This window comes from Pinus tabuliformis, chromosome 6 (genome assembly GCF_031772625.1).
Source record: "Pinus tabuliformis cultivar Carrire ecotype Pingquan chromosome 6, CPIR1, whole genome shotgun sequence".
Classification (NCBI taxonomy): Eukaryota; Viridiplantae; Streptophyta; class Pinopsida; order Pinales; family Pinaceae; genus Pinus; species Pinus tabuliformis.
In genome coordinates, this window is record NC_142292.1 from 1,113,755,708 (window position 1) to 1,113,780,036 (window position 24,329).

Sequence of the window (24,329 nt, forward strand, 5' to 3'; positions counted from 1 at the left end):
TAACAACTATACCTCTAGGTGGAGGAGGAGCTTGATACCTTAGCGTGTTATGATGGGTAGGGTCTAATGCTATAGAAGCGAGGAGATTAGTTAGATGAGTTCCAATTGTTACAGTAGGATCATCACCTTTGCTATAATATCCCACAATATCATAGTAGCAGGTTTAGTGTTAGCAGGTTGCAGTTAGATTACGATAGCATAGAGAACTATATTCATTACTCAAAAGACAGTTGCATCACTAGTTGAAATGATATAGGCAATGAGAATAACCCAGTTAATGTGTGCAACTGTAGTTCTAGCTAAAGATATTTCCTAGTGGGAGATTGAGACTCAGAGGGAGTCTAGCTTCAGAGGGAATAGCCCTAAGGAATCCTAGTCTTGAGAATTTGAGGAGATAAATACATAATTGTATTGATAACAACAATGTAGATTCCCTAAAGTGTAGTGCCAACATAACAATAGTGCAAAGGTTTCGATAATGTGAGACCAGAGATTGGTTCAGCTATAGGTAGTGGCAGATGAATCATAGTATGTGTAGTATCATGGTGGATAGTGAGAGCTAGTTTTATCATAGTTGTCAAACACCATCATCATGATCAGTCCAAATATAGAAGGTTTTTGGGGAGAGAACACTTTCCTCACTAAGAGGGGGTTTTATTTTTTGGAGATGGATTTTGGAGTAGCATCAGATAGATTTTCTGGTCTCTGAAGTGTCTAAGAGACGAAGGAACATGAGATCTCCATTACCCAGAAATGATTTCACAAGATATGACTCTGAAATACCTTAATTAAATTAATTGACCAAATAATTAAATATTTTCTAAGTCTAACTTAGGAAAACTGGTTAATTAAAGTCTATTAATTAAGGAAATTGACTTTTGTTGTAGAGACTTCTTAAAAGTGATTTGAAGGAGTCTAAGATGATTTGAGCCATCGATAACGATTGGATCTTCGTCGTTGGTGATCCAGTGAGAGAATTATAAGAGCAAGTAGAAGGGGATTCTAGAAAACACATTGAATGAGGAAGGGAGAAAAGCAGTGCGAATTTCCTAGTGTGCAATAATCAACGAGGGAACAGTTTGATCCAACAGAGCATCAGTGAGAGTGTTCAATAGAAATTTGAGAGAGATTTCTAGGGGAGATTTTAACAAATTTCCAAAGTCATAAGGAAGGAAAATTTTTTCTGCAGGAAGGCCGTACTAGTGGGTGCGATTTCTCCAGTTCATAGATTTGGGCAACAAATCATTTTTCCAATTGTCTGGAATAAATTCCAGAGGGCAGAGTGAGTTTTCTAGTGTGAGTGAAAGATCACCAAAGGAGTGCAGGATCAACAAAATATTGGTTTCGAGCTAGTGTGTATTTCCTACAACAATTTTTTTTTGTGCATTTAATGGAGGAGGCCAAATTTTATTTTGCAAACAAAACAAAGGGTTTCCAATCAATCCACCATTTGGAGTGGTGGACAAAATTTTCCGAAGATTTTCCAATGTTTGGCAAGTAGATCATTGTATTCTCTAATTTGCTAAAGATAATAAAATATAAAACCTCATCTACTACACTAGTTTTCCCTTCAAGGTTTTTTTGGGGATATTAGTCCAAAAACATTGATGCCTTTTTATGTCTACGCATCTATTTCTCAGTTCTTGATTTATTTCCACAACATTATTTTTAATTGTGAATGTTGCAGTAGTAAGATATTCATTATTTTTCATTAATTAAATAATAGAAGACAAATAAACTGCATCAGTAAGAAGAATATTTTCCAGTTTATTGAAATTGTGGATTTTTCGCATTAAGTTGACACAAGGGCTTGACCAAGCCACCAATGCAACTTATTCTACGAAATGAGACTTCCAAAAATGAGAATTAAATCTAAATTTAAATCTAGATGTAGGCCTACGTACTAATGCGGAAAAACAAAGGAAACTACTCTAACTCAATACCTAGGAGATAACTCCTAAATACCAAGTGCAAAAATTGAAAGGTGATGGGGATTTAACATGATTTTAATGATGAATATCAAGTCGCTGAATTAATTCCAATAGTTGGTATTATAAGTGCAAGACATGCTCCAGTTAGTGATCAAAATACTAAAATATTAGTCAATACAAATTGGAAATAATTCACACAATTCAATGACAATTAAATCAATTTATGATGACAACTTTCTGAGTAAATAGTTAGCCAAAAATTTATTTAAATGCAAGAGAAAATCAATAAGTAAATAGAATATCTGTGTAATATAGGATTAAGTAGCCAATCAAATAGAAAAGAAGTCACTTATCTAACAATAGTGCTACAACATGGACTTATTGGCACAAATTTTCCATAAAAGAACAAAATTATATTTGCAAACAATACTAATTGAAATATAATGATGAACTTGGATCTCATGCTCTTCTTTTATAATGAATATCTCCAATAATCCTCCCAAGAACTTCAACTTTGCTAATAGAAAACGAAGATGCAATAATGCATGTTTTCGGTTAGCTCTATAACAAAGATTCGATCTCAAAAGGAAAGCCCCCAAAGCTCATATATGAGTATTCCCACTAATACTACAACTAAAAATCCTCTTGCAATAGTACACAAATTATCCTTATTTATAGAAAAGAGGAACCATGATCCCTTCTTCAAAAACTTATTTATAATTAAAAAATGAAATCCCCCAAAAGGAAAGCTATTGAAAGATGGTTGAGATCTCTCATTTTAGTTGGAAAAAATCCTTCTTTCCTTCTTGTTGGTGCAATTCTGTTATGCCAAAAGGTCATGGGCTTGATCTTCCAACCAACTCTCTCCAAAAAATAAACCAAAATAAAAATGAAAACCATTTAAAAATAAATATAAAACTCATATTTCTAAAACTGTTAAAAACAAATTAATGAATTCAAATACAATTTTATAAATTAATCTAAAACAAACTTATTTTTTCCCTTGTTTTCCTATGGAGAAAATATTGACAATCAAACAATCTTTGAATTCGTTAGCTACAATGAATCTTCCTTTCCCAAGCGAATTTTTCCAAAACAAACTCAGTTATCCATTTTTGGTTGTGAATTCATAGTTGTAGATTTTCTTGAATTTTTGGTATATAAAGTTATGAAATCTAGTCAAACAACCACTTCTAAAGCATTCTCCTCAGAAGTATCTTTCCAACGAACCCTCATTTGCCTCATTTGGATAAGTAAAACTCAAGATATAAACTATCAAAGTATGGATTCTAAAATTAACTAATGTTGTTAATTACACAATGCCGGGTAATATTTATTAATGTTCCGTTTTAATAAATTTCAAAAGTATTAAAAATTAAATAAAATAATTGCAAACAAAACAAAAAAAATATAATAAAAAATTAAATTACAAATAAAGCAAAACTAAAAAGTAAATATAATAAAATATATATATATTTTTAACAATAATGAATAAAAGGATTATATTAATCCGCACCTGTTTGTGGCCCAAAAATGGGAAATTTACAGTTTGAGTATATTTCTTAACACAAGCATCAAAGTTTGCATATTGTCCATCCAGACCCCATTCCCTTCCAAAATTACAAAAAAACCCATAGTATTTTTCTTGACCACTAGTATATACGTGACATAACTGATTTAAAAGCAAAATACATTTATATTTCATCATCAAAACAAAGACATAAGAATCTAGCTAGTCCTCCATGGCGGTAGGAAGATTGAGGTCTATTCCTATTGTTTCATTTGCAGACTGGGAATTATTTCGTTCTAGTTTGATTTGCAGACCCTCAATTTAATTTCTCAGTGCATCAATTTCATCTTCTAATTGGCAAATATTTGAATTAGTTTCTATTTGCCTCTCCTGCATCTCATAAGACTCCTCTTGTTGCTGCTAAAGACACTTATGTATAACCACCAATCCCTCTCTGAGATGAAAGTGTTCCTTGTCACAAAGATCATAGTCATGTGCTGTGAATTATGTTTGAGGAGGGCTCATCACCTACCTCTTATCATCACGCCCTGCCATCCCATCACAAATATCATAGTAGGGTGGAGTGAATTTTGGGTGAGGAGGGATCCTCACCCACCTCTTGTCTGCACATCTTGCCATCCTCCCTAGGTTAGGGAGACGTTGTCCCTAGGAGCTAGAAACCAATACTTCATCATATGGATGACCCATTACGTCAATTGAAACAAAGGTTAGATGCATCCCGACAAGGATCCCAGTAATGGCCGCACAAAAGACGTATTGCTCCCACTCCCCCTTAATTTACTTTCCCTGATCAACTAAATCCAAATTGTCCTGCTCTCTAATTGTAAGTTCACTCCTTTAGACATCCCTCAACCTCCATAGCTAGAAAATTCCCTTGAATTCCTTGGCCACACAATCCCTACCAGGGGGGCCTAACACCAAATCTAACCAAGACAGGGACGAACCTTCTCTTTTTGCAGGAGATTAAAATGTTATGCATCCATTTATATATTTTTCCGAGCCTTACCAAATGAATAAATGTGGGACAATGGGCTTACCTCCTGGATCCCAATGAATCTCCATGATGATCCTACTTGCTGAAACGACTTCTACCTTATCCAATTTCACTGTCCCTTGCATGAACAGTCTGATCTAGGCCTGTAGGAGTAAATGCACTTCTCGTTCAAAGAGATTTCACATGTTTGTTCCTTGAATGCTACTGTTATGGATCCATCTCCGAGGAGAAAAATATAGAGTTCCCACACTTAAGCTTAATCCAATGCCAAGTGTTTCATTATGTCGAGGGTTGCGGGCACGAGGAAAATGAAGGAGGGCATCACGTTGAGGAGAGAAGCCACAAAGCGAGGAGAAGGGGAGGTAAGAGAGAGGAAAAATGTGATTGGGATGGGGAGGACAGGAGGAAAGGTAAGGATGGGGGAGAAACGATGGAGGTCGAGGTGGCCGGGAGAGGGGGGGAGGGGAAAAATGAGGAGAGGACAAAACCAAAGAGGAGAGGGGAAAGAGGGATAGTAAACCCCCAAAAAAGCCAAGTTTTTTTACTGATGTTTTTGATTATTTTTATAGGAGTTAAGGTTGACTTTCAAGTTTAGGTTATTCATCAAATAATTTAGGGGATACATAATTGCCTCTCTATTTCTTTTACCTTGTTGCTTTATTATTTCATTTGGAAGGCCTTGTTAGCTTGCATATCATCTTCCTTGTTTTCATCTTAGGATGTGATAAAACTTTAAATTCCTAGAGAGAGAAAGTAATCCTTGGGCTCTCTTGAGAATTTGATTCAGTTTGTTGTTCTGAGCTACTGAGTTGTGGTTCATATGTTTTATGGTAAGAATGAGTCCCTTAGATATTCATATCCATGATTCCTTTATGATGAGTTAAGGTGTACATTCCATAGGCCTCTGCTTGGTTATTTGTCTTCTTGCCCAAACCCCAGGCAAATCTATTTTCAATTATTCCTTCGGGATTAATGAGAACCCCTCCTCCTCTTGCCACCCCATATATATAATAAAATATTATAAACTAAAGAGGGTAGTATTTAATGTTTTAAATAGTTGCATGTCTATGATATGGATGGGAGAGAGTTAAAGTGGAAGAGGGAGTGGGTGGAGGCCGAGCCCTCCCTCACTCCAAAGTCTTTTATCAATCTACCTATTTATAAGCGATGAACATACCTTTCGAAGCCTCCCACTGCCATGTCATCGCAAGAGTTCATCCTTGGAAGATTTTGTCGATGATCCAAATGAAATCCCTAGGAATGAACCTACATAATGATGTCATTTTTAAAAAATTATTTAATGTATTAAAATTGTGTCGATTTAGTTAATATGAATTCATTAACTAATTAAATTATATTAAACTAAAAATTAACTTACATTAAATTAAATTAAATTAACCTCATTAATTAAAAAATAATTAATCTCAATTAACTAAAGTTAAATAAATAAATTAACTAAATAAATTATATATGTGTGTGTGAGAGAAGTGGTTTTGTAATAATATTAATTTAATAATTAATTAAAAAAATAGAACAATATACACAAATTAAATAAATTAAAAATTAATCTAATTAACTAAATAAAATAAATGACTAAACTTTTATTAATTTAATAAAATTAAAATAACTTAATTAACCAAGCTACACTTAATTTAATTAACCAAAATTAATTAAATGAATATATTAGATAAATTATATTTACATATTTTAAACTAATTAAGTTTATACAATTTATAAAATAAAATGTAAAATACATATTTACATATTTTATGCTTAGGCGATAAAAATTGAACAAACATTGACCGATGGTATCTCCCAAATTACAAGTCAGAATGTGTCGAAACTTGAACCGTTGGAAATTTGGAAACAAAATGAAAGCAAGGAAAGTGTCAAAAATAAAAGTCAAGAAAAATAGAAATATCACAAAATAATTCAAAACAAAGCATTCAAGATGGCAATATTAACAAATTTTTTATGGAGGTTCCCATAATAACTTTAAAAAATTATGGGGAGCGTTGTGGCCACAACAAAGCTTAAAAAATTTGATGTAAGTAGGAGTTAGTGCTTCTACCAAGTTATAGCCTGCAAAATAGAAGAGAGGATGGAGCCTCTTGTAGGTGGGTGTCTACAAAAGAATATATAAAAAGGGAGTGGGTGGTTGCTTTACATCACAACAATAAAATTCATGGTTTTTCTCTTTATGAGTTTCCATTTATATCTAGTGTCTACATGTGTTTCTTTTATGCGTGTTTCTTATGTTGTGATTTAATGTTGGTTACATGTTAAATATGTTATTCATATGATGTATTGCTGCTCATCTAATAGTTTAGATAACCATTGAAAAGAAAAGTAAAAATTGTAAATTCATGACCATGAATACACTACATTGATTCAACCCTTGCCCTTCTCAATGTAGTGAAGTTTGTAACAATTGTTTTCAAAGCTTGTTCCTTTTGTATCAACTTAATAGTTGGAAGGTAGACCTAGTTGAATCATGGATTACCAATGTGTTCCTGTGCTTAGTACTAAAAACTTTGAGGAATGGAGAGAGAAGATAAAATATGAACTAATTTCTCATGGATCTGAAGTTTGGAAGGTAGTTACTAATGATTATGATGAAAATCCCCTTTCAAAACAAGTACAACAATGGAATGCCTAGGCTAAATGCACAACTTATAACAAACTTCACAATTTGGATCTTAAGACAACAATAGATCTCAAATATGAAAAAGATATATGGGATAGGTTGCAGGTCTTGCATGAAAGAGATTCTAGTAGCAGTAATGGAGAAAAAGAGAAGAAAAATCATCTCAAAAAGAATTTATTCAGTTGAATGAGCCATGTTCTGATAGTGTGAAAATAGTTGATTTTCACGAGGAGAATATAGATGAAGACCAAGTTAATTTAGATTCAACCTTGATTGAAATAGAAAGGCTCTTAATGGAAAACAAAGTCCAAAAGAAACTTGTTAAGATACTTGAATAAAGAGAGAAAGAGTTTAAAGAAGAAATCATTAGCCTAAAGACCCAATTAGAAGAGGCAAGAATTGAAGATGCGATGACCAACTAGCTGAAAGAAAGAAAGGAACAATGTGAAAGATTAGAAGGTGACGTATTTTCAGTAAGAAATAAGTCAGAAAAGAGTAGTAGCTCAAAGGAAACCATAAAAGATAATAAAGCAACACCAAAAAGACCTTGTTTATGGTGCTTGACCTGCCAATATTCTGGGAATCTCCCTGGTATGAAGTCCCAACTAGACGTCACACCATTTGGTGTAGGAGTCCCATCCCGTATGATGGCCCAGTTTCCATTATCTTAAATATATGCCTTAGCTCTTTCTTGTCAGCACATGAGAGTGGTAACTTAGTCTTCAAACAATGAGATTTGTGTGCCTAGTGAGTACTTAGTGTAACTTGTGTCTAAGTTATTTCACTATAGAGGGAGAGGGTTAGAGTGAGTCTCAAGTCGAAAGGGAATAGTCCCAACTCTGTTAGAGACATAGAACACAGCAGGATCTGCGCCGCCTCCGGCAGAGTATTCCACACGAATGCAACAGCCACAAACACAAAGTGAACATATAGCACGTACAATACCCATAAGAGTACTCCACACAAGTGCAACGATCGTTATAAAAGGTTTACAAGAATGAATTTGTCTAGTGTTCGGCAAAATAGTCCACATGGGCAAGACAATGTTAACAACTGATACAACACATTTCCAACAAGATATGCACTAAAACAACTAAAATAGTTCAACTATATTAGTACAGGTTAAAGCAACATGCATTACAAGCATCCAAGGAATAGTCTTACAAATGAATACAATACATGTGTGAAAATGTGTTGGCCTTTTAATAGGATTTTGAATTAAGTGAAAGTTTCAAGACACATCCATACACCATACATCACTAACCCCGATAGCAGGGCGTTGGAGCCACTTCTCGCTCCTTAAAGAAAAGACTACAGACTCTCAAGGCTATGTGGGAGGAGCCAAGGTGAAAAGTCCTTTGCATGTAAAAATGAGGGGTATATATAGCCAAGGGTGAAACTAACCCTTGTGACCATTCGACTTCCCTCATGATTATTCAATTGACATGACTCTTTGGCTTCATCTGTGGATCTCTTGGACTTCCACATTACATTACATTGCCTTTTTTTTTCCATTGAACTGTGCATAGGCACTTATTTATTTCAGAGGCAGAAGAGGGATCTCGACTTATTGAGAGAAAAAGAGGTTGTTCCTTTAGAGAAGTATGTTATATATACCTCTAACTTACGTGTTAAGGTTTTCCCCCTCACCTTACTATACTTTATTGAGCTAACAAGGGTTAACCCAAAAGAACCAATTAGAGTAGGCGGTACTAGTTAACAATGCAAGTGTTGTGTTTTCACCAAGACTCACTCTGAACAGAACGTATTTTCCATCAAGGCATCATCGACTGAAGACAACAAGCTCTTCATAAAGAGAGAGGACAAAAAATAACTAGATGTTGATAGTTGTACAAGTCCTCTTAGATTTTCCTGTCTTGTCTCGAGAGCCAAACACGGTTTCATGTAAGGCTAACCTACGGACATGAGCAAGAAAAGAAAGCAAAAAGAAAAACATAGAAGTAAAATGAAAGCAAAAAAAGTAAGCAAAGAAAGAAAGAAATAAAACCAAACCAAGTAAGAAAGCAAATCAGGCATGAAAACTAGGAAGAAAAGCAAAGCAAGAAAGCAAACACTACTCCTACTACTACGCTAAACAATGCATGGGCCTACTAACGTGAAGTGATATTTCCAATGCAACCATCAGTGCATTGGCTGGTCCATGTTGGTGAAGGCACGATAAATAAGAAATATATGCATGTAAACCAGTGAACAAGAAAGATATAATAATGAAGACCAACACACTTCAAGTTTAAATGCGTCCACAAAAAGGAAAAGAGTGAAAGTGCAAGATAAGCATTCTGCGGACTTAACATGGTGATGTGACAAACTGCGTGTAGATGATAAGCATGCATACTCTTTTGAATGTGATAGACAAGAAAACATGAGAAAGAGAGACAAGTTACACTTTGCAAGTGTGCTTGTTGTGTATGATTCCTCTAGCGCATAAGCGATGGGATCATGTGATTCAGGTGGAGGAAGAAAAATATGTGTGTTGGATTGATCTTCTGCACATATAGATGAGTGATGAGGTGCCTTGGGAGTTTAAGAAATTTTCTGATTGGAAGTGGAACTAACCTCAATACAATGAGGGCATGACATAACCATTAGCTTAGGTTGATGTGCCTCGACAGCCTGTGGGGTTTCCACTTCATCAATAGATAGATTGTCAAATATCAGTGGCTTAGAAAGATTAAAAATGAGTGAATCAACATCTTGATCAAATGAAGAAGTACATAGATCATGACAACCATGATTAGAAAATTTGGGATGTTCGTTGGCGTCCTCATGACCCGATGAATCATGCAGAGGGGTTGATGAGAAACAAGTATGTTCACCCTCTATGTTTTCAGAAATGATAGATGACATATGTGATGGATTTTCAGAGGAATATGTTTCCTCTCCATAATGTAATGATAGGATGACATTTGGTGTGTCCTGTGAATGATCAGAAGTAGAAACATCTAGAGATGAGTTTTCATAGGGAAAATCAAAAGTGGAACAATCAAAAGGTATGCCAGGATGGAGTGGATGAGGCACAGATGGAAGGGAGTCATCCTTCACCATGGATTCTTATTCAGATTCCTGCACACACTCATCATGAATGATAGCAAAGGTTGGCTACACAACACCAACTACGTTGACAACTCAATCCTCGCGGACACAAGATGTGGAGTCCTGAACGAGAGAAAACAACATAGTGCAATCTGGAGGAAAATGGAAAGTGGGGACAAAGATTGTGGGAATGAATCCACGTGACAAACAACAGGCTTGCAAGTCAAATCTGCACAGAAATTGAGAGCATGTGGGGTGGGAGGATGTGACATATCAATAGATGTGTGCGCACCTTCTCCCACCTCGCACTGCGGAGCTAGATCTATTTGATGAGAAGAAGATGGACAATCACTTGTGACAACAACCTTGTTCGTCTGAGATTTGGCAGTTCTAACACTGAGGTATGCTAGGAGGGGTTCAAATGATTCTAAGGATTGAGGATTTTCGGATATGTAAATAAGATACTTAATTATTCCATCAAAAAATTCCCAATCACTTTCTTCCGGAAATCAGTATGAAAGATTACAAAAGCATGTGTGAAATTTCTCAATGGATTCATCAGGTCCCTTCCGTAATTTTAGAATTTCTTTATTGAGTTCATTACAGTCAAAATGATTGAAAGAAATGGTTATCTTTGTCAACAAATAATGGAAATAGTGAATAGATTTTTTGGGCAGCGTGGCACACCATAACAGTGGGTTCCCTCAAAGCATGTATGCGAACAACACATAGGTCATGTAATATTCATGGATTTCACGACTTTCACAGGAGCCTATGATGCCAACTGCGTGTCTAAGCACGGATGCTTCACCTTCACCATCGTATGTATTATGTAACAAGTCATTCCAGAACTCTTTTGAGATTTCAAAGTCATTTCCATAAAACATACACTCTGGAAGAGAAATTATGTGCTTAGTCATGATAAGTATGCGAAGATTCAAAATAGATTTTGACGACTCAACTTGTCATCTGGACCTCCTTCTAGCGTCAGAAATGTGGACGGTGCTAGACCTACCAACATTCAGGGGATCTCCATGGTATGAATTCCCAACTAGACCTCACACCATTTGGTGTATGAGTCCCATCCGGTATGATGGACCGATTTCCATTATCTTAAAGATATGCCTTAGCTCTTCCTTGTTAGCACATGACAGTGGTATAATTAGTATTCAAACAATGAGGTTCGTGTGCTTAGTGAGTGCTTAGTATGACTTGTATCTAAGTTCTTTCTCTGTATAGGGAAAGGGTGAGAGTGAGTCTCAAGTCAAATGGGAATAGTCCCAACTCTATTAGAGACACACAACACAATAGGATCTACACAGCTTCTGTTTCATTAGTCCACACAGATGTGATAGTCACAAACACAAAGTGAACAGATAGCATGTACAACACCTAGGGGAGTACTCTACATGAGTGCGACGGTCATTATAACAAATTTACAAGAATGAATCTATCTAGTGTCCAGTGGAATAGTCAACACAGGCGAGAAAACGTTAACAACTAATACAACACATTTCCAATAACATATGCACTAAAACAACCAAAATAGTTCAACTATATTAGTACAGGTTAAAGCAACATGCATTAGAAGTGTCTAAACAATAGTCTTACAAACGAATACAATACATGTGTGAAAACGTGTTGGCCTGTTAAAAAGCTTCTGAATTAAGAGAAAGTTCCAAGACACATCGGTATACCATACATCACTAACTCCGATAGTGGGGCATTGGAGCCACTGCTCGCTCCTCAAAGAAAAGACTACAAACTCTCAAGGCTATGTGGGAGGAGCCAAGGCGGAAAGTCCTTTGCATGTAAAATGAGGGGTATATATAACCAAGGGTGAAACTGACCCTTGTGACCATTTGACTTCCCTCATGACTGTTCGACTTACATGACTCTTCGACTTCATCCGTGGGTCTCTTGGACTTCCCCGTTACATTACATTGATTACATAATTATAACCCAAAGTAGTGATGTGGCTGAGGCGAATCATGATATAACTCAACATGATGCTGCTGGTATGCACATGATGGTTGTGTTGTTCATGTCGAGTTGTTGTGCTGTTGTTATATACATGATGGCTGTGTTGTTCATGTCAAGTTGTTGTGCTGTTGAGTGATGAGTGTGCTCATGGTGTACCATAGCCTCACCTCCACGTGGCAAGGTGCAAGGAGTCTTCAATGGTATTGGTGTTCACTTTTTACTTCATGCATCTGCATGTGTCTCCTTCTCTTGCTATGTGGTATACTTCATGTGTTCGTCCAATGATGAGAATTTCTTCTAGCATGCACTCCTTCTTCATCCCATTTATCGTTGTACCATGTCTAATCCATGTACCTATCTCTCCAATCACTCATGAAGAGATAGAATCAAATCCATAAATCCCCTAGTCTACCATGATGCATCATCTTTGATTTTCAGGTGCAGGTGATTGGGAGAGAGGACAAGACTCTAAAACTATGGAGAGCACATTTCAGGCCAGGATGCGAGGATCCAGGGCACTGTTGAGTAAAACTGCACAGAGGTCACTGAGAAGTTGGATTGAGTAGTTTGGGACAATAGTGACATCTGCGAGATTTGGCTCAGTTGGGAGGCAGAATTGCACAATTTTTCCAAGGAAGGCAATGCGGGCAGCAAGAGGCACTGGTAGTGAAAATTACACAGATTTCCAGAGGAGGCCGGGAGCGGGCTACAGGAGCTTGCTGGCCAAAACTGCACAAATCTAGGAGGCAGTCATGCAGGACATATCTACATAGTTTCTGAGCTGAGCGGGTGCCAGGAAGTAGGTGGATTGTCCAAGAAAACTGTGCAATTTTCAGGACGAGTGGCAGGGAGGCCGATAGGGGGACTAACTGACAAAATTTCATAATTTCCAGAGACAATGCAATGATAGGTAGCGAGTGTCTGTTCCTCTTGTCTGCATAATTTCTTCAGGTAGTGCAAGCAGGTAGGTTGGAAGCTTCTGCACAATTTTGGGAATGAGTGCAGCCTTGGGTCACTTCCCAAGTCAAATTCTCTAGTTGACCAACAGGAGGCTTGATGGATAGGCTTGCGGGAAGCGCACACTAAGATGGATTCTTGGGCAACTTCTGTACTTTTTTGGGTGATAGTCTATTGGGTTGATTCCATAAATGTGTAGTGTAGAATGCCTGGAGGGCACCCTCAAGATTTGTGCAGTTCTAGGCAATAGTGCTTAGTCATTGAGGGTTGAGACTATGCGGTGTAGCTCAGTGGAGGTCTGACTGATGGAGGGTGGTTCCGTCGATAGATTTTCAGAAAAATGGCTAAGTGTATGAGTGATTAAACTCGTGTATACATGACCTTGTGAACATACACTCAAAATGAATCGATGACAGGACACCTCAAATCTAAGACAACATATGCTCAGTGTGACTGACTGCATGACTATCAAATGGTGAAAGCAACAAGTACGACACTAGGGATAGACCTTCAGACAACAACAAGTGCGACACTGCGGATAGAGCTTCAGACGAACATGAAGACACTTTTGCAAAATTGCTTACAACATATTTGTGAGTGAAACAAGTGTTTACATAATTGAAACAAATCATGGACACGAAGACAAACCTTCGATATCACTAGAACAAGGTCGCAGGCATGACATGGAAATCAACATGCTGAAGATGACAATTGGTTGAACAAGCCAAAAGGAAGCAAGACATGTAGAGGAAACACATGAATTGATATTTTTTTTGTTTTCACACATGCATGTTATTGAAGACAAGATGATATGACAATGACAAGAAGTCCTGCAAATTCAACTAAGAGAAGTACTTCAAAAGGTGTTCTTTAATTACCATACTTACCCTTAAGATGATCATGCATCTGATGGAGTTTGCATGCGGTCCTGATCTTTTGCCATCACTTAGTCTCTTGGTCCTTCTCCTCAACTCCTTGGGAGTGATATTAGCATGCCACCTTGTAGTTACTGAGAGATAGATCAATGCGGTTTCAGTGGGCAGTGACTGATTCTGGGATGAAGCTCTGGGAGGCCCATCTATGTAGTTTATGCATGTAAGATGGACAGGGAAACTTGGACAAAACTGCACCATTTGAGGCACAAGACACTGCTGTGGGATGAGGGTCTTGGGAGGACACTTTTGCGCAAATTTTGAATGCAGGGAAACTAGACTGTTCTGTGCATTTTTGCAGAGCAGTGTTGGCTACCTGACTACTCTACATGGAGAGCAGCGCTGGCTGGGCAGCTGAGAGGCAATATTGCACAATTTTTGGAGACAACGGGTTCTGGCTAGGAAAGACACTAGGTGAAATAAATGTGTAGTTTTGGATGCCAAGGGATGCTGGGGTCTTTGAACACTATGGGGTTCGAGCAGGCAAGGGAGGAAGCTTGATGGTTGTAGAAGCAAAGTGCACAATTACAGGAGGCTGGATGAGGCTAAGTTTCTTGGGAAATTGGCTAAGTGTGAGATCAGTGAAACATATGTAAACATCGATAAGACTTGACTGCAATCAAACACGATCACTTAGTGATGCAAAATAGACCATCCATAATGCATAAGACATACTTTGCTTGATGCAACAACTTTCGTGACAAGAGTCCGCGTGATGATAACAACTCATGCATGCATGCTTTCCCTTGAAGCAAAATAAACATTCCCTTTGCATGACAAACAAAAATCCTTATGCCCAAAGATGGCACATGTTGCATAAAGATGAGAACATTAAAAACTCTTAAGATCAAGGAGGGGAAGCTTGAGATCATCAACTTACCAACAAGTGACCAAGGATGATCAATCGCAAGATCCAAGGTAGGCTCCAAAATTTGCATGTGAGCCAAAACTTTGTGCGGTGGTTGTAGTCGCTACAATAGGCCTATAGGAGAATATGAATACAACTTGATTAAAAAGGAAACAAACAAGAACAAGTGGTAGAACCAACAACAAATAAATTAATGAAAGGAAGTTTCTTTTGCAATAACATTATCTTCTCCTGGAAATGAGTTGAGTAAATATGTAGGGTTCCAAAGGAGATGCTTTTCTCCCTTAATGAATAGTGTTGAATGTTACTTCTACAATAATTATGTACACATTGCAATAAACTATAAGAGAAGTCAAATCAAGATTCATCAACAAAAGATGTAGCAAAAATGTAAGATCAAGCAAGCAAGCAATCAAAGAACACTTTTACCTACGAGAAGATCATCAACCATCAGGTACACAAGTTCTTTCTATGGTTATTGTTATGTAATATTTTTAGCCATAAGGAAATTAATTGCAAGTATTTTGCAAAGAAGAGTAGGAGTGCATTATATGCAAAGGGAAATTCATGTGTGGATAAGAGCACGAGAAGAAACAAGTATTTTTCCCCTTTTCTAGGTCACATAAGATGCTATATATGTCACAATCTTGGCCACATGTCTAAAGAATGCAAGGTTCCTAGTTCTTAAAGCAAACCAGGAAAATGAAGGAGAATATGAAAAGCATAATATACAAGAATCTACAAGGAGATGCATAGATCATAAGGGATCCCAACAACATTTGGAAAAATAATAAAGAGCAACAAGTGAATTCAATGAAACATTGAAGTCGGTATGGCCTCACGGGATGCTTCTCAAGGAAATGAAGCCATGAACAAACTTAAGAATCTAGTCAGGATTTATATTAGAGTAGCAGTCATGTAGAAGTGAAACTATTAGGGGGAGAGAGGCTTAAGCCTTAGAGATTATGTTTTTAAATTACTGTAGAGATAATATGTATCCAGGGGGAGCATATGAAATGTTTCTAGTAGTGATGAGATAAGTGGAGTGTGGTGGTGTACAAATAGTGAGCATAGCCATAATAGGTTCCATTATTGATAATTCTTCGTCTCCTAAACTAGCTACAATGTTGGATAGACAAATAACAATGGAAACCACCATATTTAGAATTAATGAGGTGATAATGTTTGATGGCAAAGTAAAACCAACCACATCAAATATATCAATTTAGAATTCTAATGAAAAAAAAAAATTAAAGTGGTGCGTTATTTATGGCGAGAACTTGTGGAGACTAGGTTTCCACAATAGTTACACCACGCTATTCTAAAGAGTTTTACAACAAAGACACAAACACCTAGCACATTAAAGTGCATAATATCTAAAACTACATTTGTAGAAGGGGACTAGGGACTGTAACTAACAATCTAATCATGCCACCTATGAATTGTTACACTCTAACCCTTTTTATCTATGACTACCCACCTATGAATTTGTTCAATATCATCATGACCATAATATTGGCACAAAAATTAATGTTTCAATTGCTTGCAACATGCTTATTGTAAATTTTGTATTACACGCAAATATACATAGAAAGAAAAATGAAGTGAACAAACACAACAACATAGAAGAGTGTGCTGATAATTGGCCCTGTCAATTAAAATTGCTTTTATGAACAAAAATAAACATGGTGGTCATTGTCATTAGAAATCTTAAACTATCTTGATATACCTCAATATTTATGTTGCACTCTTTTCCCTTGACATAATGACATAAGGAAAATAGGTTTGTTGCCTCCTTTGGATGCTCCTCACCATGCACACAAGCATGAGTGGGTTCCATATCGTGAATGTGTGACACTTGAAAATAAATCTGCAGTTGCTGGTGGAAATTTTGTTGATGTGGGTCTGGGTGGAACTTCTGTTGATGTGGGTCTTCACAATGTTGTTTCTATTCAAAAAAAATTGAGCCTAGATTGAGTGTGGCAGTTACCATGGGATCTAAAAGGAGTTTGGAGGATGATTGTCTACAACAAACAATGGACTGTTCATAGCCAAGCAAAAAGATGGGGCTTTAATGGGGTTAAAATGTGCACTACACTAGTAATATTAGTTGTGTGTTTAAAGAATGTCCTTATGAGGGTGGGTACAATTATTCTATTGGAAATTCAGAGCATGGAGATAAAATAAACTCTGTGATGATGAAAATTTTCACTAAACAACATGACTAGTTTATAAATGACACAAGGAATGGAAAATGTATTTTTTTTACTTGATTGAGCACAACATGCATTGTAATTAACACATTATACAAATGGAACATGGAATTCCTTTTTTTTTTAACAATTTGGATAAGAATGTCGAGAAATCAATACTGGTGACATGTTTATCTATATAAAGAACATGAGTTTGGTTTCAAGAAAATAAAGCTCAACCATAAGAAGCAGCAAGAAGCATCTCGTCAAAAGGCTGGATGTTCAAAGAGAATGCCAAAATTAATGTACGAATTTTGCACCATACTACGATAAATTAATCAACATAGGTGGGAATGCCTTTCATGGCACTGGTGGATGTACAACCTTGGTTTTGATTATTATCGTGATGTTATAAAGAAGCCAATGGACCTTGGTATAATTCGAAGGAAAATGAGTGCCAAAGATGGAACTGGATACAAGAATGTCCATAATATTTGTGAATATGTGAGGTTGGTTTTAAAAAATGCAATGACCTACAATGATGTACACTTAATAGGAAACAATATCTCACAAAATTTTGAAGAGAATTGGAATACACTGTTGCTAAAAGTAATTGAGGAGGAGACAAGGAAGGAAGGAAGCAAGGAATACCACCACCAGGAGAAATGGAATGCATTGTTACCAAAAAACATTGGGATGCATTGTTACATAGCCTTGTGACCATTGTTACATACTCTAATCATGCGAGCATTTTTGCAGTTACAGGATTGTGGAGCAGTTACATAGTCTAGCACCCACCATGGCACTAGTCTTAGGAGTGTTATGACACTTGTGATCATACTTGGTCATGTAAATGTTATACAAATTAATGAAAGGAGTGTTATACGTTGAGGATTCATAGGATTTCAAGGAACATTATGATTCAGTGCACATGAATGACATAAATATGCATCAAAAAGCTTTTTCCATTGAGGACATGTGGAGTAATCGACCTGAAGTATACCATAAATGGCAAAGATGCCAATGATGATAAAGAGATAATTATGCTAGAAATAAATATATGTAAGATATGACAACATTATATTTTATTTGAAATGCACCTAACCAATGAAAGGTATGCCAAAAATGCGAGAAAATTATCAGGATTGACAGGTGGAAGAAGAAAGTGAGTGAGTGGAATATATGTTGAATAGACAGACAATAATGTATGGTACAAGTTTGTTTAGGAATTTTCATAGCATCATCTAAAATTTTACATCAAATGCCAAGTCCAGACACCTTCATTCCTCCACAGGTTGTGAGCTTCTCAACAAGCATACATTCATCGACCACCCAAAGGAATATTTAGATGGTCAATTATATTTGATGTTTAAAGGCAAAATTTAAGGGAGTATTCAAATATTATTGAAGAGAATTGAATTGATATGTATTCAAGAAGATTTGATAAGTATTCAAGAGGAACCAACAAAACATATTTTGAACACAACTCAATTTGAATACAATTAAGTTTGAACACAATTCTTGAATTGTTGCACAACAATTTTTGAACACAATTCTTTAATTGGATAAATTATATTTACATATTTTAAACTAATTAATTTATACAATTTATAAAATAAAAGTAACATACATATTTACATATTTTATGCCTAGGGAGTGAAATTGACTGAACTTTGATCAATGGTATCTCCCAAACTGTAAGTCAGAATGAGACAAAACTTGACAAAATGAAAATCAAGAAAAGTGAAAATCTTGCAAAATAAACCAAAAAAAAGCATTCAAGATTGCAATATTAACAAAATTCATATGGAGGATCTCGTAATAAGTTTAAAAAATTATGATGGGTGCTGTGGCCACAACAAAGCCTAGAAAAAATGTTGTAAGTAGGAGTTGGTGCTTCCAACAAGTTATAACTTGTGAAATAGAAGAGACGGTGGAGCCTCCTATAGGTGGGTGCCATACAAAAGCTAATATAAAAAGGGAGTGGGTGGTTAGAATACATCACAACAAAAAAATTTGTGGTTTTTCCTCTTATGAGTTTCCACTTATATCTGATGTCTATATGTATTGGTTTTATGTGTGTTTCTTATGTTGTGATTTAATGTTGGTTACATTCAAAATCTGCTATTAATATGATATATATTTGCTCGTCTAGTAGTTTAGATGGCCATTGAAAAGAAAAGAAAAAATTATAAATTCATGGCCATGAATGCACTATACTAACTCACCCCTCTTCTCAATGTAGTCAAGTTCCAACAATTGGTTTTAGAGTCTCTTCCGTTTGTATCAACTTAACAACTCGAAGGTAGACATGGTTGAATCATGGATTATAAAAGTGTTCCAGTGCTCAATACTACAAACTTTAAGGGAATGGAGAGAGAATATAAAATATGAATTAATTGCCCATGGATCTAAAGTTTGGAAGATATTTATTAATGATTATGATGAAAACCCCCCTTCAAAACAAGTTCGACAATGGAATGCCTAGGCTAAATGCACAATTTATAGCAAACTTTACAATTTGGATCTTGAGATGAAAATAGATCTCAGATATGCAAAAGATATATGGGATAGGTTGCAAGTCTTGCATGAAAGAGGTTCTAGTTGCAACAATGGAGAAAAATTGAAGAAAAAGGCCTCTAAAAAATAAATTGTTTAGTAGAATGAGCCTTCTTTTGCGAGTGTGAAAACACCTGATTGTCATGAGGAGAAGACAGATGAAGACCAAGTTAAGCTAGACTCAACCTTTATTGAAATAGAAAATCTCTCAATGGATAGAGAGACCAAAAGAAACTTCTTCATATACTTGACGAAAGAGAGCAAGAGTTTAAAGAAGAAACCATTATCCTAAAGACCCAATTAGAAGAGGCAAGGATAATTGAAGATGTGATGAGCAACCAACTGAAAGAAAGAAAGGAACAATGTGAAATATTAGAAGGTGAGGCAATTTAAGTAAGAAATAAGTTAGAAAAGAGTTGTTTTGGAAAGGAAACGACATAAGATAATAAAGCAACAAAAAAAGGCCTGTAGGAGAAGATGAAAACAACATGATTAACAAGGAAATAAACAAGAACAAGCAACAAAACCAAAAACAAACGAATGAGTCAAAGAAAGTGTCTTTTGCAAGAAGGCCATCTGCTCTTGGAAATGAGTTGAGTAAATCTACAAGGTTCTAAAGGAGATCCTTTGCTCCCCTAATGAATAGTGTTGAATGTTACTTCTGTAATAATTTTGGGCATATTGCAACAGAGAGTAAGTGCAGTCAAATCAAGATTCATGAACAAAAGATGCAACAAAAATGTAATATCAATCAAGCAAGAAATAAAAGAACATTTTTGACCTACGAGAAGATCATCAACCACCAAGTATGAAAGTTCTTTCTATGACTATTATTATTCATGCAATATTTTTGGCCATAAGGAAATTAATTGCAAGTATTTTGAAAAGAAGAGTACAAGTTCATTATATGAAAAGGTAAATTCATGTGTGGATAACAACATGAGAAGAAACAAGTATTTCCCCCTTTTCTAGGCCACATAAGATGTTATATATGCAATAATCTTGGCCACATGGCTAAATATTACAAGTTTCCTAGTTCTTAAAGCAACTAGAAAAATGGAGGAGAATATTCAAACCAAATTATATAGGAAGCCAGAAGAAAATGCAGAAATCAGAAGGCATCCCACCAAATTTTGGAAAAAGAAGAAAGAGAAGTAAGTGACTTCAATGAAAAATTGAAGTCGACATGGCTTCAAGGGGAGTTTCTCAAGGAAATGAAGTCATGGACAAAGAAGAATATAATCAGGGTTTATAATAGAGTAGCAATCATGTAGAAGTGAAACGCTTAGGGCGGGAGAGGCCTAAGCCTCAAAGGTGATGTTTTTAAAGAAAAGCAAAGATAACATGTATCCAGAGGGAGCATATCAAATGTTCTTAGTAGTTATGATATAAGTGGAGTGTGGTGGTGTACAAACAATGAGCATAGTCGTAGCAAGTTCCATTATTGACAATGCTTAATCTCTTGAACTTGCTACAACGTTGGCTAGACAAACAGTAAGGGAAACAACTATGTTCATAATTAACGAGGTGATAATGTTTGATCACAAAGCAAACACGACAACATTGAATGTATCAATTTATATTTTTTATGGAAAAAAAAAGAAGTGAAAATGGTGGATTATTTATGGCGAGAACTTGTGGATACTAGGTTTCCACAATAATTCAGACCGGGCTATTCTAAAGAGTTTTAGAACAAATACATAACCACCTAGCTACACAATAAAGTGCCTAATCTCTAAAATTACATTTTTAGAGGGGGACTAGGGACCGTAACTTACAATCTAATCATGCCACCTATGAATTGTTACACTCTAACCCTTTTTCTCTATGATTATCCACCTATGAATTTTTCAATATTCATGGCCATAATATTGACACAAAACTTAATGTTTCAATTTCTTGCAGTAGGCTTATTGTAAATTTTATATTACAAGGAAATACGCATAGAAAGAAAAGTAAAGAAAACAAACATAACAACACAAACGTGTGTGTCGATAATCAATCTCGTTAGTTAAAATCGCTTTTATGAACATAAATAAACATGGTGGTCATCTTTATTTGAAATCTTAAACTATCTTGATATACCTCAATATTTGCATTGCACTCTTGTCCCTTGACATAATAACCGAAGGAACATAGGTTTGTTGCCTCCTTTGGATGCTTCTCACCATGCACACAAGCATGAGTGGGTTCCATATCATGGAGTGACCCTTGATAAGGAATCTACGGTTGGTGGAAATTTTGTTGATGTGGGTCATCACAACATTGTTTGTAGTCAACAAACTTTTAAGCTTGGATTGCATGTGACTGTTACCATGGTATCTAAATGATATGGAAATCACCCTATGAGTGATCTCAGTTAAAGATTTATTACATGATGGTATTACAGACTCATGTGTTGGTGTGTGTCTATATTATTTAGGCAACGGATAGATCAAATTGCAAATACACAGACACTTGAAATGGAAAACAACGGAGAAATACAATTAGCAAATATAAGAACACAAGAATTTGATAAGGAGTTCACCCTATCCTCCAGGGCTACATCTCCGGTCCAGCTCTCAGTGGTGGCCTTCTTTTATTGTGTCTAAAAGTAGAGAATTACAATGAAGGAGCTCAATATGAGCCTCCTGAAATAGAATTTGCTTGGCAGGGTGGTTCTTGGATTCCCCAAGCTACTGGAGTGTACAAACTCTTTTCCTCACTAGCTCTTTGATCTCTCTGGTCTTTGATGGAAAGAACCCAGTTTGGTGCTCAATCCTAATAGATCCTCTCAGGGATAGCTTGAATCTCTCAAGCTCTCTGGTGTTTGACGCTGCCTTTGGTCAGCTCGGCCCTCTATCTTCTTTTTGATTCTTTTGCTTCACTGTCTTTCTTCATTTTCTCTGTCTTTTGTCTTCCCTGTCTTCAGTGTTCCGTGTCTTCTGCTTTGTCTGTGCATGGCTTTAAATCCATTCGATCTCATGGCTGTTTGGTTCCCATTCCACTTCCGTTGGGTTGCTTGCTACAGGTTCGCTTGGAGTTCCCTGCTTCAGCGTCATCATCAGGCTCACAAGGAGTGGCCACTTGTCCTCCTACGAACTGCGCCAGCGTTTTTTCCTCGTCGGTTCAATTCTTTGACTATGTCATGGAATGAGTCTTCTGCCACCTTGGAGGTCAAATTAGACCTCAAATTCTTATAGATTGTGGCTTATTCCCCTTGTTATCACTAAAGTTGTTCCCAAAAGTTGTAAGAAAGGGAATACGACCGAGGTAACCACAAACCAATCTTTTAGATACAGATTCTAGCCAATCTACATCCAGAGAGGGCTCTCTCTTTATGATTTAGCTTTGTTTTAAAAGGTATTAGGCTAGTTACGAAGTTCAAGGATTTTTTTTTGAGTTTGGGTGGTGAGATTCAATAGAATAGATATGTGAAACTGAAGGGTTCAGTCCATTGGGCATGATGGAGTCAAAAGAAATAGGCTTCCTGGATTCGGTTTCTAACAGAGGATGGCATCACAGAGCAAGGTAGTCAAACATTGAACAATTTAAAGGCTAGAATCAGATGGAATGGACTCAAATGGATGAAGGGAAGTTAAGAATCTTTCAACATATTGATAGAAGGAAAGTGGATGCTTACTGTTAAGGAGCAGTTAAGGATTCTTTAGCAAATAATCAACATGAAAGAATCAAGGGAAATAGGAGCAATTAAGAATTCACTGTTTAAACTAATTCTGAAGAAAACACAGAGAATAATAAACACTGAAAATAGAGTGTAGCCAAGAAAATTCTGAATTAATCTTTTGCTTTATTATTCATATTATGAAACATAGATGATATAACAGACAAGAAACTATAAAACATAGGGTAGAAAGTACTCATTGATCCATGGGTTGATTCAAGATTTCTGTAACAAGTCTTATGCATCAATTCCTCATCCAGTAGGCCAGACAATAATTGGTTCCAACAACTTTTTTTTATTCCAAAGTTCAGTATTACAGAAAAGTCTAGAGAAATATACACATACCCAACCTCTTCAAAACTCTCATGAAGGGAGTATTTATACTACTAAATATGTACAACAAAGTATCTCATTTAAAGCTCTGAGATAATATCTAAGTTTAACCTAAAATACTTTATAAGAGAAGATAGAAACGGCTCAGAAAAGATATTTGATGTTGTGCTGGAGGCTGGCTCTTTAGGGTTTGGCTTGTAGCTGTCCTTTGTAGCTTTGTTCTGACTGTTTGTGTTAATTACTGCATTAAACTTCTGATCTGTTTCTCTTAGTCGGCCCGGATACTCTTTAATTCTGATTTGATATGCTTTTAATTTTTCCCTGATACACTTTAACGCTTGATCTGATACTCTTTGACTTTAATCATCTTCTTTAATGCTAAATCAACCCTGATCACTTCTTTTCTGGCAATAACAAGACTGCCGCATGTTTTCCCACAGCCTTTCTCTGCTAGTTTTCATGTTTATGAAGATGCACTACCTGGGGTAACATAATATCCTGTAACTCCTTGTTTCTTTCTATTTCTGTGAACTTGGAGATCCCTCGGTTTACTTTAAACTGTGTTAAAAGAGGAAGAAAATGCACTATGCAGGTTGAATAGGAGGCTGCGGAGCTCGCTGAGGCCTTTCTGGTCGAAGGCGGTCGAAATATTGGAAATGTGACCACGAAAGATTGCATGCCCAG

General features: G+C 36.3%; 2 pseudogenes; both read left to right on the forward strand.

Annotated features, from left to right (window-relative positions):
• LOC149262794 (uncharacterized) overlaps positions 1–17,125 on the forward strand; it is a 106,732-nt pseudogene extending 89,607 nt beyond the window's left edge.
• Positions 17,126–20,834: 3,709 nt separating this feature from the next.
• LOC149262795 (uncharacterized) overlaps positions 20,835–24,329 on the forward strand; it is a 45,430-nt pseudogene continuing 41,935 nt past the window's right edge.